The sequence below is a fragment of the Pinus tabuliformis genome, chromosome 1_2, assembly GCF_031772625.1.
Source record: "Pinus tabuliformis cultivar Carrire ecotype Pingquan chromosome 1_2, CPIR1, whole genome shotgun sequence".
Taxonomy (NCBI): domain Eukaryota; kingdom Viridiplantae; phylum Streptophyta; class Pinopsida; order Pinales; family Pinaceae; genus Pinus; species Pinus tabuliformis.
Genome location: NC_142298.1, coordinates 290,404,909 through 290,417,861, shown reverse-complemented (window position 1 = coordinate 290,417,861; position 12,953 = coordinate 290,404,909).

Below are 12,953 nucleotides of genomic sequence, written 5' to 3'. Positions count from 1 at the left end.
GTTCGTCATTAGAACATGTACATGAAAAAATCAAAAACATCATAAAAATAAAATAAAAATGTGATCAAGTGTCTTACCACCGTCATCCCACTGCTCTCCAGTAGGCAGCTGCATGTCAAGATCTCTGCCGAAGTCCATGCTGGCATATGGCCAATCCTCCATGAAGATCATCTGTCGCTCCAGCCACTCTCGGAAAAATGTCCCCCACGCCATTGGTCGTCCGCCACCTCCTCGTGGCATGACGTGAGCCCATCGCGTGGCCCTCGTCTCACGCGGCCTGGGTAAGTCCAATTCCATGTCTTGCAACTGCAGTTCCAGCACTCGCTCTAGCATGAGCGAGACTAAGATGGATCCATAACCAAACTGCTTCGTCTCTCCTCGATGGCAGTTGGTGAGTTCCCTCTTTATGTTTGTCGTCACTGTCTCTGCCCAGTTAAACATGGTGGGATTGAGACACTCGAGAGCCAGCTAGAGCTGAGTCTTCGAAGCCTCATGTTGGGCTAGGGAGCCCACTGCCCATGTCACCATGAAAATCATACCACGAAGGACTACAACGTCCACTGTTGGGATTGCCACCTTCCCACTCCTTGTCTTGTGTGCCCCTGGGCACACTTGAGCCATCATCATATCTAGGGAATCACCCCCGGGTCGTTGCCCCTCTAGAATGGGCCTCTCACCTTGACGGGACAGCCCTGTCAAAAAATAGATGTCTGTAGAATCGAACTCGATATCCCGGCCTCGGATGATAAATTTCCCATCTGTGGGATTCCAGGCCCTGATCAGTAGCTCCAGCAAGTTAGGTTATGACCGCAGGTGTGGAGTTAGGAAGAATTTGAGCAATCCACATGCCCGTAGTGCGTTTCGGCACCGCACATCGGTGAAAGCTTCTATATCATTGTTATCATGTGTTCCTTCTTGCCAAACGAATGCCATTATACCCTGCAGGATGAGGAAAATTGAATTAGCACTTCTTTTAGAAATTTCGACGCAGAATTTGCATAAAATCATAAGTTCGCGGCGTCATTGCGTCTTTTTTAAAAAGAGCCGCGATGGCGCAAGGCCGCTAGTTCAAATTTTTCACGATCATCACAGAAGTACTTCAATTTTCCACGATGATCGCGGCGCGCCTTGTGTAAAATATTTTTGGCCATCACGGACCCGATAGGGTAAACCCGCGATGACCGAGCGACGGAACCCGGTTTGAAAATCCACCTAAACTGACACTTGAAATGTCCCAAACACATGAAGAAAGCATTAAAATGAAGCGCACGGAAACGTGTGTCTACCTAGAACCAGTTTCGGGACGAATGATGCATGGACGAGGCAGAATTTCGCTCGCCAACTTCAGTACTCCAAGTTGCTCCATGGTGAATTGAACAGTTTTATGGTAAAAATGAATGGGTTAATTCCTTTTTATAATGATTTTTTCAAATTTAAAAGTTACATTTTACAAATGTGGGTTTTTTCTCATATTTTTACTATATGCAGAGTCAAAATATGTTTTTTAACTATGTTTTTATGAATATTGTTCATTTTATCTCGAGCGGGTTTACGTGTGACGTGTTTTTGTGCAGAGCTTCAGTGGTCGAATTATGACAGTTTAATATACACTTGATCCCGGAAAGTCACCTTTAAGCTCTTTTCCAACTTGAAGAATGAAAATATGGCCGAGTTTCCCTCTTGACTCGTTAAAAGAAACGAGAGGCGGCCACCTTTAAGCTCTTTTTTCGACCGTTTAAACACAAAAAAGATCGCCAGGCTTTTGTCGTTTCAAGCTCGTTATTGGTTATGAAACAACGTGCTTCTGACCTTTTACTTTTTCAGGTCGAAGTCACTACCCATGAAAAGTACTCCTCGATCATTATGGTCAGGCGGTTCTTTCGAGTGTCATTTTATACTTTTTCAGGCTTGAGAGACACAACTCTACGAAAAAGGACCCCCCTGGAGTTTTCTTTTCCGCGTCTTTTTCAAACTCTCTAAACATGAAAAAGACTCCGAGTTTTACCTATGTCGGACTCATTAAACCCTGACGACATTGGACTCGTCACCATGACGAGACTCGAGCTTCTCCTTCCTCGGGCTCGTTAAAATATTACTAGGTTGGATTCAACAACAGGTTTATCATTGATTGTTTATGACAACTTGTCACTCTTGAACATCGACACTTTTTCTTCTTGTTAGGTTGGGACATCCATACATCGTCATTTGGCCTTCCGCGGGTTTGGGTTATCATTCTAGCCTCATTCCGTTCGATTCATGCCGTCTCCTCCGAGCCTCTGATCCCTTTGTGCCTGAATGCTACCACCCCCCCAGGGAGTCATGTCGCCGATGTGTTCAAGAGTATAATCCTTCTGCAATTTACACCCTCGCCTTCTCCTCTGATTCTCTGTTTCGCCATCTACCACTTGTTCCTTATCTTGTGTCGTTGATGGGGGAAACATTATGGCCCTCTTGCGATGGGTCGTCTCCTATTGACATCAGCTCATTATCCAAGAGGTTGACCTAGAGATCCCTTTTGGTACCTTAGAGCTTGCATGCCTCAATGGCAAGTTCTTCGCACCTGACGGTCAACTTTCATCATTGGTCATCGATTGGGTGATTCCACAGGTGTTCGACTTCAGCTCCTTTTTCACACTTCATGGATTGTGCTGGACAGTACCTTGAAAGCCATTGGCATTATTGGTGGTTTCTCTCGCGCTTGTTAACGGTTTTCATCATTGACCGGTAATCAAGCGATTTTCTATCATGCTCAACATCAGCACATCTATTTGCATGTTAGGATTTGTACTATGATCGGATGGGTTCAAGACCCCGAACTCAGATTACACATGTTCGGGCTGCGTGGATTGGTTTTATGATTACATGACTCATTCATGGATGGCTGCGACCATACCTGAGTCTTCATGGATGGATATGACCATACCTTTATCATCATCATGGTCTCATTAGTTGGATGGCTACGTCCATAGCACAGACCTATTTTGTATGTCTTTTGGATGGTTGCGCCCATGCCTAGACTACATGTAATTCATTATCAGAGATATTAGTTGTACTTGCATGCAGGTTCTTCCAGACGGTGTTCCAGTTCAATCAGCTTCATAAATCATTTCACCCCTCCCTCTTGCTTGGGCTTCATACTTTAGGGGGCATCTGTTACACAGTAATTTGTCATTGTCTTCACTCTAGTCTTCCTACTATGTCATGTGTCCAAGTCATACATGCTCATGTTAGACAAATGCTCTCTGATGTTGCCAAATGACCCAATTTTCCAAAGATTTCTACCTCATCGTGTCTGTTGGCAAAATAAACGTGCTGATGAGCGCTCCAAAACCGTCCAGAAGCACTACCATCGTGGAAGTACACGTGATTCCTGCGATGGTCGAACTTCATGTGCCAGCGCAACTGTCGATTGTAGTTCCTCGCGATGACATGACTAGCTACGTTATTCAATAGCGATTTTAGCGCCGCAGACCAATTATGTGCCCGCGATGATCCACATTGGGTGAATTTGTTCCAATAGTCGGCCTTCCAGATGACTCCAGACCTAGTTGTTGGCCTTGTTTATGTCGCCCTCCTTTCTCTGGCATGGTTGTTCCGTCATTTGTGCTACCTTCCTTGGAGATAAGCTCATCCTCCCACCTTTCATGGAAACTCCTTCTCCTATTTAAACTCTCACCATTGCTATGGGCTGCTAGTTTTGGAATTCTTAGTCTTTGGAGTGTTGTTGTTAGTACTTGTGAGCTTGTTAGATAGCCTGTGTAAGTGTGACAAGTGTGGGATTGTTGAGAGCTTGAGGAAGGTTGTGAAGTTCCTTTGATCTTGTGTAAAACTTGTGAGTGAGAGAGACTTGTGTATTGGGAGATCCATCTTCAAGAGTGAATTCTTGAGGAACATGCTGGCTGGACCCTCCTGAGAAGGCTTGCGACGTCAAGACTTTGGTTGTAAGCTTACTCTTATTTCATAATTAATGCAATTAACGATGTTTTCCTATGTCTTGTATGTAATGTACTTAATATCTCATGAATTCTTGACTTTATGAGTAAATAGATCATTGTTATTCCGGTTACGTGCTTTGTTGTATTTCGTTTGCATTGTTTCAGATTGATCACTCATTGGGAGAAGGAAACGGAAGCTGGAGCAGCGCAACGGAACTCCATCAACGACCGGTTTAGGTAGGCCTCAAACTCAAACTATTTAAGGAAAGCTATTGTTGATTTGTCTTTGTTTGTGACTAGAACCACTCTAGGGCTAGAGGGGTTGCCTCTGTCCGTAGAGGGAACACTTTCCTGCATCACAGCTACGACCGCATCTTACTCAACAAAGTAAATAAGGGAGCACACCATACAAGGAAGAAAGTGATGCATTGACGGACACAAGGGTAATTGAGGAGTGCCCACGAATCAGGCTGGCAGGTAAATTAAAGCCGCGCATTGGTGGTGCGACCACCTGATTATCTGTAGGAAGCACAATCTCAGCGCTCCAAGCAGTTGAAAGAGAGTGCTGGACTATAAAAGAGATTGTACAAGAGATGCGCGAGACGGAGGTTACGTGTAGGATCGGGACATCACAGGGGTTGCGGCCGCACATAAGGGGCTACGCTGCTATGTGGGTAGGCTGGGAGTTGACCGTTGGTGTCACTGTTCATGACAAGAGCCCCAATTTAAGGCAAAAAGGAGTGGGCGGCGGGCAATTAAGACACGAATTAAGAATGAGATTTGGGACGATCTACTGCCAAGAAGGCATTAATGATGTAGAAGTGGGGGGAAGGGTCGAATTCAAATTCAAAATATAAAAACCCTTGGGCCAGCTCCAAGGCAACACTTGGTTGTTTAAGAATTGAGCAAGTACAGAGCATTAAGCACAACATACTCTTACCATCCTCAAGTGTAGACACAATGACAGCTGCTAGAACAAGAGTGTGGTTTGCCGAAGTTACCGCGGAGCCCCTTATGACCCATGATGAACCTGGAGAGGTGGCAGCTGTGCTAGAAGTTCCAAAATCACCACGAATGTCGCAGCCACAGAAAGATAAGCAAACAATGGGGCCAGTCCATGTATCCCCAAGAAACCCACGGTTTGGCAAATTGTCAATGGTGAAAAAGGGAAAAGCCATCACCATTGAAACAATGGAGGAGGAGGAAGACTTGCAAGCCTTGATCACCCCAATTGAGGCGTAAGATGATGAGGTGGAGGATGTCCCCCAAAAGCATTCCGCGACAAAGTTACCTTCATACGTCCCCCTGTGGAAGGGGAAAGCCAAGGTACCAAAGGACCTGGAGGCCACGAAGAGTGCGCTCCAGACCCCGCTCCTCGCCAATGATATAAGGTTTGAAGGTCTGCCATTGGGACGAGTACCTACTATGAAGTTCGAAAATTGGGACCTCGTAGATAGTGAGAAGTTCCCATAGTTGGCCGGGGAGAATTTAATAAAGCAGAAATGGTTGTGCGGTGTGGAGAAGGTTGGGTTACTCCATCTGCGATGGATACCCTACTACCACCATGCAGCCATCTCCATTTTTGTCATCAGGCAGCTGCTATGCCTGGTGGATGATGGGTATCTCTGGCTGGAGGATCTGATTCCCATCACGGCCGATCTAATTCACTAAATTTCTCAACTGCCAGTCAAAGGAAACGACCTCGCGGCCATAACAGGAAAAAGCAGCGACTTGGCCCTCGCAAAAGCTATGAAGGCCAAGTATAATCTAGAAAAGAGAAAGTGGGGGTATGCAATAGCAAGTATTAAAGACCAAGGGGTGCGCATAGCCACCCAACTGCTGGTCGGAAAGCTAATGAGGAAATGTCGTGCCAATGAAGTACCAACGTTTGTGATTACGTTGGCAAAGCAATGCGCAGAGGGGTCCAATTCAATTGGGAACAGTTCCTCTGCGACGAGTTCTTGACGAACTGCAGGGAGGCCTAGGAGGAGGTTAAGACCGTCCACTATTCGTGGTTGCTCTTATCCATCCTATTGGTTGCAGGGGAGCTGCTGACAGACAACCAGTTTCCCACTACTGAGGGTGACCTACCCAAAGCCCCGAGGTACACCTTGCTCTAGGCTACAAAAGACGTGAACAGGATTTGCGAGATAAAGGTGTTCTAGGTGTTCGTGGAGGTGAGCATCCGAACATGGATCAATTTCAGGCCACGCTTGTCCCCTATAGTTCATAACAGCTTACAAAGTGTGGCAGAATTCAAGGCGGATATGCATAACTTGTATATCCGGGCACACAAGGATCCAGGCCGAACATGGGTAAATCTTTTGTTCATTGCAACAGATGATGTGATCTTCGCAGTGATGGAGGCATGGCCTCTGGAGTGCCATGCCCCAGACTTGGTAGAAATGGAGAATATCGTAGCTCAGAAATGAAAGAAGGACACCAAGCTATGCCACGTGCAACTGGCTGAGAGGAAGCACTAGGAACAAGAAGCAGCCACACGACAGAAGGTGACCGATGTGGTAGCAGTAGCATAGATGGTAGAAATCACAACCGTGCCAACCAGAGAGGCCGAGGAAGGCCAGGAGATGTCCTTGGGGCAGCAGACTGGGGAAGTGGACAAGGAGGAGGACCATGTGGACCCCAGTATGACATCAACACATTTCAAGCGACCGCGCGACCCAAAGAAAACAGCCCCCAAGAAGAAAGGAAAGCCAAAAAGACGTTCGTTGATCTAATCATGCTCACAGAAGGTGCTCTATTGTGTATCAGCAAAACGAAGAAGAAAGGGAAAGCGAGAAAGATGTTCGTCGATCTAATCACGCTCACAGAAGGTGCTCTATTGCATATCAGCAAAACAATTCGAGAAGTCGCGGAGGACATACTCCAGGGATTGCGGAAGGAGTAAAACACTGTGTTGGGGGTGCTTAGCGCACAGCTACAAGGTTTATAAGTACAACACCCCAAAATAGGCACAATGGCCTAGTATGTTGCCGCAGGAATCACTAAGGCTGAGCAGTTGCTGCGCTCGCATATGGGTAACACCTTCATCTTGCCCGAAGGTATGTTAGCAGCAGCAAGTAGGGATAACTGAGCTACGATGAGCAGCATGAAAGGCGTCAGCTTGAACTTGGTCGCCTTGTCGCGTGAAATACTGTACCAGCTATAGGATGGGGTCATCACCAAACTCCGCTCCCTAGAAGGTCAAGCAATCCAAGTCCTGCATGAGCATAAAATCAACATGGACTAGCTCAGCATCCAGAGGGATGAGTTGGTTGCACAGGCTAGCAGATTGGAGTAGGTTGTAGAGGAAGCAAGCAGTAGAGTTCCATAGTTGGTCGTGCCAGCAGAGCTACCAGCAGCAAGGAGGGTCCATAGATTGGAGGCCAGAGTCCTCGAGGCCCGGGAGGAAATAGCAAAGGTTCAGTTGGACCTAAACCTACAAATCGCCGAGTTGCGATTAAAGGCACAACCCTCCACAGCCCCAGAAGTTAGAGAGCAGTGTGCCTGCGCTATCTAGATGGGGTTGGAACAAATTGGCCAGTTGACACAGGGGTGCACTGGGATGTTGGAGCAATCACTAACCATACTTACACACTTGCACGAAGACCTGAACCTACAACACCTAGAGACAGAGGTGCACGAGTTGCAGCAAGAGTACGACAGTGTCCACGGCACTGTGCAGACGGTTTCCCTTACTCAACGACTCTCCATACTATAGCAGGCATGGGCACTGAAGGACCGATTAGACATCTGCACCAAAAGGAAGCCCTGCTTAAAGGACACATCCAGCCATGGATTGATGAAGCATTCACAATCACAGCTACCATTGAAGGGAAGCTGGCATAGATGTAGGAACTGTATGCGGTGGGACAAGAATGTGACCTTGCTCATGAAAGTTTAAAGATACGTGTGCAACAAGTACAACAGGTAGTGGAACAGTGTGCTACAGACACCCAAGCTGCGCGAGACTGGCTGCATGGACTTGGCGCAAAGATCGCCACACCAGCAGAGTGACTAAGGACGAGTCACGATGATTGTGTTGGGGGCCTGTTGGGCAGTGGATCCCCCCATAACATGTTTTTGGGTCTTAAAGCCTGAGTTTTGATCAAATGTAACGTAAAGACTCCGGGAAATGCGAGCGCGAAGTGCGAGAGTCTAGGGTTGTCCACCCTAAGATAATGTAATTTAATGTAAAGTGTATCGGCCTACCCATGGTCTGTGGACCATGGGATTGTATAAATAGAGCGAGGCTCTAAGTGGAAATAGGGTCTTAGTTTTGACAATTAATATATAGATGCGAAGGCGTGGTTATAAGATAGAAGTGAATCTGAAGTGTATTGAGTCGTAGTGATAGGTAGAGGCTCTATAGCTAAGTGTGCAAAGGCCTAGTAAAGTCTGTAGCTCAGTGTGTAGGGTAGAGTCAGGTCTGTAACTGAACTTGAGTATTACTAAAGATAAGATTGATTCAGAATATTGTGCGTCTTTTTGTAGATCTATATTTATATGTTCTAGTTATCTTTATGCATTTATATTATTTTCGGATACACGCATTCATCTGAAAGTTGAATAAATAATAATGAACATTGGGCCTAAAAAAACTAAGTTAAGCACTAATATGATAACACAGTAAGGATTAGATCAAAGTAATATTGTATTCTCTAAGGTGTGCATCGGTTGTGAAGGATAGAAAGCTGCGCAGAGCAGCGCAGCACACAGGTTGGGATCGCGAACCTCCAGAACCCTCATTAAGGCATCCCTAGGGTGTGGAAACCTTGTTCGAGCACCCTCCCATACTTCTTCGGGTGAGACCTCAGTCTATGCTCCGTGGATTGTTGCCGAAAGGGCCAGTAGGACCGAGCTTTTCTTGGCTAAACTCACTACTGAACCTAGGTCAGGCCCCACGTAGCCAACAAAACCCATGCTAGAAAATAGTATTTTTCTTTCTTCTTTTCCTTGTTACATAAGATATACATAATTACATGAGTACAATGATAATTATGAATACTGAAACTAGTTACATTTTCCAACACTTCAATCACCTTGCTAGGAAAAGATGAGTCACGCAGAGCTAATCTGGTGAGAGGTGAAACACAGTTTATAAGTTGCAAAATTAAGCGTGCTCGGGGGGGGGGCTTTTTAGAAAAAATGAGTCAAGAATGGGAGGAGTTGGTTAGCTTCAGTATAGGTTTTCTAAATACTAAGTTTTTCCAAGTCGATATTTCTAATGCTACACACTTTTGCGTTATGAAATTTATCATAATACATATTTTCATTATTATATAAAAACTCAAGGTTTGCGTCTTTACAAAATGTTTCTAGTCAAAGTAGATTTTAGATAGAAGATTATGTGAAATGCTATCAAACTGTGGATACTCTATGTATTTTTTTATAGAAATTTATGGTATGTGTTGTATAGAAATTAAATATTTAGAATGAATTTGAGTATTTTCCTAAAGTACTGATAGATAACACCAAACTAATTTGCATTTATGTAGTTTCTTCTTATAAAAATCTCTTAATTTTTAGTAAAAGAACTACACATGTATATAAAATATATATGGGCATAATATGCCTAAGATAAAATAAGACACAATATGCAAGAGCTAATTATGAAGGAAAAATAAAAAGGAAATTATGAAGTGTATGGATTTGAGGAATGAATACATATATAACTTGGAATGAGCTTATATTCAGATTAAAATTTTTAGATACCATCTAGCTACAAGATACAAAAGAGAAAGTTCATGTACAAAACAAAATCAAGAATATTTTAGAATTCATAAGTCTTTACTATAAGGTTTAAGCTATATTGGAAATATAAATATATATATATATATATATATATATATATATATATGTATGGCAAATGCTCTTGTAATCATTAAACATGTACTATTGTGGAAGACCTAAAGGGTTGAGTCATATAGAACAAATAAAATATATAATAATAATCTAAACATGCAAGGAGTGAATAGGTACTAAACTGCAAAAAATAAAAAAATGTATTTCCATTGCTTTATTGAAACATGTAAATTGACACAGGTGTAGAAAAGGTCAAAATACCTTCTAACAGTAAATGTGTTATAAGTTCTAGGTTTAAATACCCTTAACTAAAAAAGAAATATTACAATAGGCATACTAGCCTAAAGAAATTTAGAGTTCCAATAGAGGAAGAAGTTTGGTAACACTCTAATAAATGGTATGCATAGAAAAAAATACCCTGGCATCTATCCCTCGAACATAAAATAGATGTCCATGCAAAGAATTAATCTAGGGGTTTTAGGTTCATTTGACCTAGAAAGAAGAAGCGAGATTCTCCATGATCAGTAAGAAGACCCCAAATCTTGGTCCTAAAAGAAAAAGTTTCAAAAATTCCTTTAGCATGTGAATACCTACAAATGGGCACCAAAACATCAAGTTTATTATATATATAAATAAAAGGAAAACGATTTAAAAGAGAGATGAAAATAATTAAAATACCAAAAAAAGTATACCCGAAGGAGGATTTTCACATGTAGAAATGCTCTACCATAGCCATGTTAAACAAATAAGCTTATATTAGAAAATTTTCAGGAATTATAATCTTTGGTTATTTATTACATAAAAGAAAAAGAGATGATAGAAATTGTCTATTAACAAGTCCATAAAACTCAATAGGTTTTTTAGAGCTCTGTGGATCGAACTTATGTAAGTACTCTCACATAGAATCAAAGGAGTACAATGTTATTTATATAACCTATGTAAGATTGGAATTGTTCGAGATCTAGAATTTAAGTAAATAACTATGCTAATACAGGGAAGTCCCCAATATTCAAGGCAAAATAACATAAAATTATAAATATTAGAAAATAACAGTAATGAGCTCTTACTTTAAATAATACTCATTGCAGGATGGGAGTAAATAGCCAGATACTAAATCAACCTCATAAACGAAATGCCACATGGCTCAGTAAGAAAGTAGTTAGGGTTAATATTAATAATTCAAAAAAATAACACTAATACCTTAAGGAAAGAAGAAAAAGAAGGAGAAAATTTTTGTAAAAATAATAATTAGCCGAACTAAATTATTTTCTAGGAGAGTAAAAAAGACTATAAAAGGAAAACCCTATGGAGAACAAAATTTATAGCCAAATATGGAAAAAACTATAGGAAATTGAAAGAATCTACATAAAAAACCATCAGACTTAAAAAACTAGATACATTATTTTGTACAAATGATTATAGTGAAAATTTTTATAAAAAGATAGCAAGGCTTTTACCTATCTGAATGGAGTTAATAGATTTCACATTATCTTGCAGCTTGCAAATGAATTCACCAAAAAGAAAACCGTCATAGGTTATTTCATGGACATTGGTCTGTACAATAAGAACAACATCATAACCAGGTTAACGAAATTAAATGTATCTATAGACACAACGATGAGAGTAAAAAATTCACACCTAGTAAAATAGTAACAAAAGAATTATAAAGAAATACAATTGTAAACGTAAATTCTACACCGAAGAAGAAATTAGTTACCTTTGTGGAGAGCTCATAATAATGATGTTATTGCTTGCATAACAACCCCACTTCAAAAATGGATAGAAGTTATTTTGCAGGGTTAGGGTTCCTTCATTAATCAGCACAGTAAATGACAAGAAGTTAAGGTAGGGTAGTTACAGAGCATTGTAGCTCTGTTTGAAGCCAAATGAATGAACGAATAGTTAGAATAACTGTTTGAGAAAGGAAGAAAACTATAACTAACACAAACCGTTGATCTCTCATGGATTAATACGCGTATGTTTGAGCATGTGTGTTAGAATCATAGAAAGGAAAATATACATGGAGATTCGAGCCATAACATTAGAATGATCTAGAACTTCACTATAATAATACCACATGGAGATGAATATAAAGCCCTTCATTACATATAATATGAACCTTTAAAATTTAGGTTGTATAACACCCCTATTGAAAGATCAACATATAAACATATTGGTGGTAAAAATTTGTTACAAAACTTTGGATAGTAACAAGAAAACATAAAGTTGAACCCCTAGTATAATAAATCACAATTGCAAAACACTCAATATGATTATTGGCATAAACTCATTTTTAAAATTAAGGGTATGCAACGCATTTTTATTATAATATAGATATAAATACATTGATGAAACAATAGTGGAATTTAGAGGATTAGGTTCGAAACCTTTATACAAGTTGAGGGTATGTGAAAATACATATACTCAGTTTATTTATATTTTGTATTTAAAATAAAGGTAGGTTAAGTAAAAATTATTTGGGTTATTTATATTTTGTATTTAAAATAAAGGTAGGTTAAGTAAAAATTATTTGGGTTTTGTATTTAAAATAAAGAAAGATTAAGTAAAAATTATTTGGGTATTTGAAACTTTATAAGTGTCATCAAAGTATACAAAGGAAATAACCTAGTATACCTAAGGTTATGATTAGAAATCTTTCTCTATAAATATATAGCAGGATTAAAGAAGTAACTCTTTGGTAAGTAAAGTGGTATCACTAGTGTTAAGTTCTTATATCAATAGGAGTCATAATTTTTGAATGGCTGAGGTCAAATCTATAATATGTACATATCTTTGCTTTCTGCAAATGTTTTCCATATTCAAAAAATAAAAATTAAAAAATTAAAAAATGTAAAAAGGGTATGTGTTAAAAGAAAAATCAAAGGACAAAAAGAATGAAAAAGGTCAAAAATATGAAAAAATGAACCCTAAGAAAAAAGAAAAAGACCATGAAAGTGTGCAAGTCGAAATGCCACTACCATTTACTTTGATGTAGAATAAAAATATTGTGTGCAGCTTGTTATCTTTACCACAATCCATGGATAGTCAAAATGTTTATACTTGGCTATTTCATGTTTTCAATTTCATGCTTGTAGATAGAGAAATAAAATCTGACCAAACAATGTAATCTTGGTAGATAAGTAGATAGGTAGAGTTAATAAAAGGAGCTCAACTATTTAATTTGAGCCTTTTGATTTAATAAGGATAGACTTA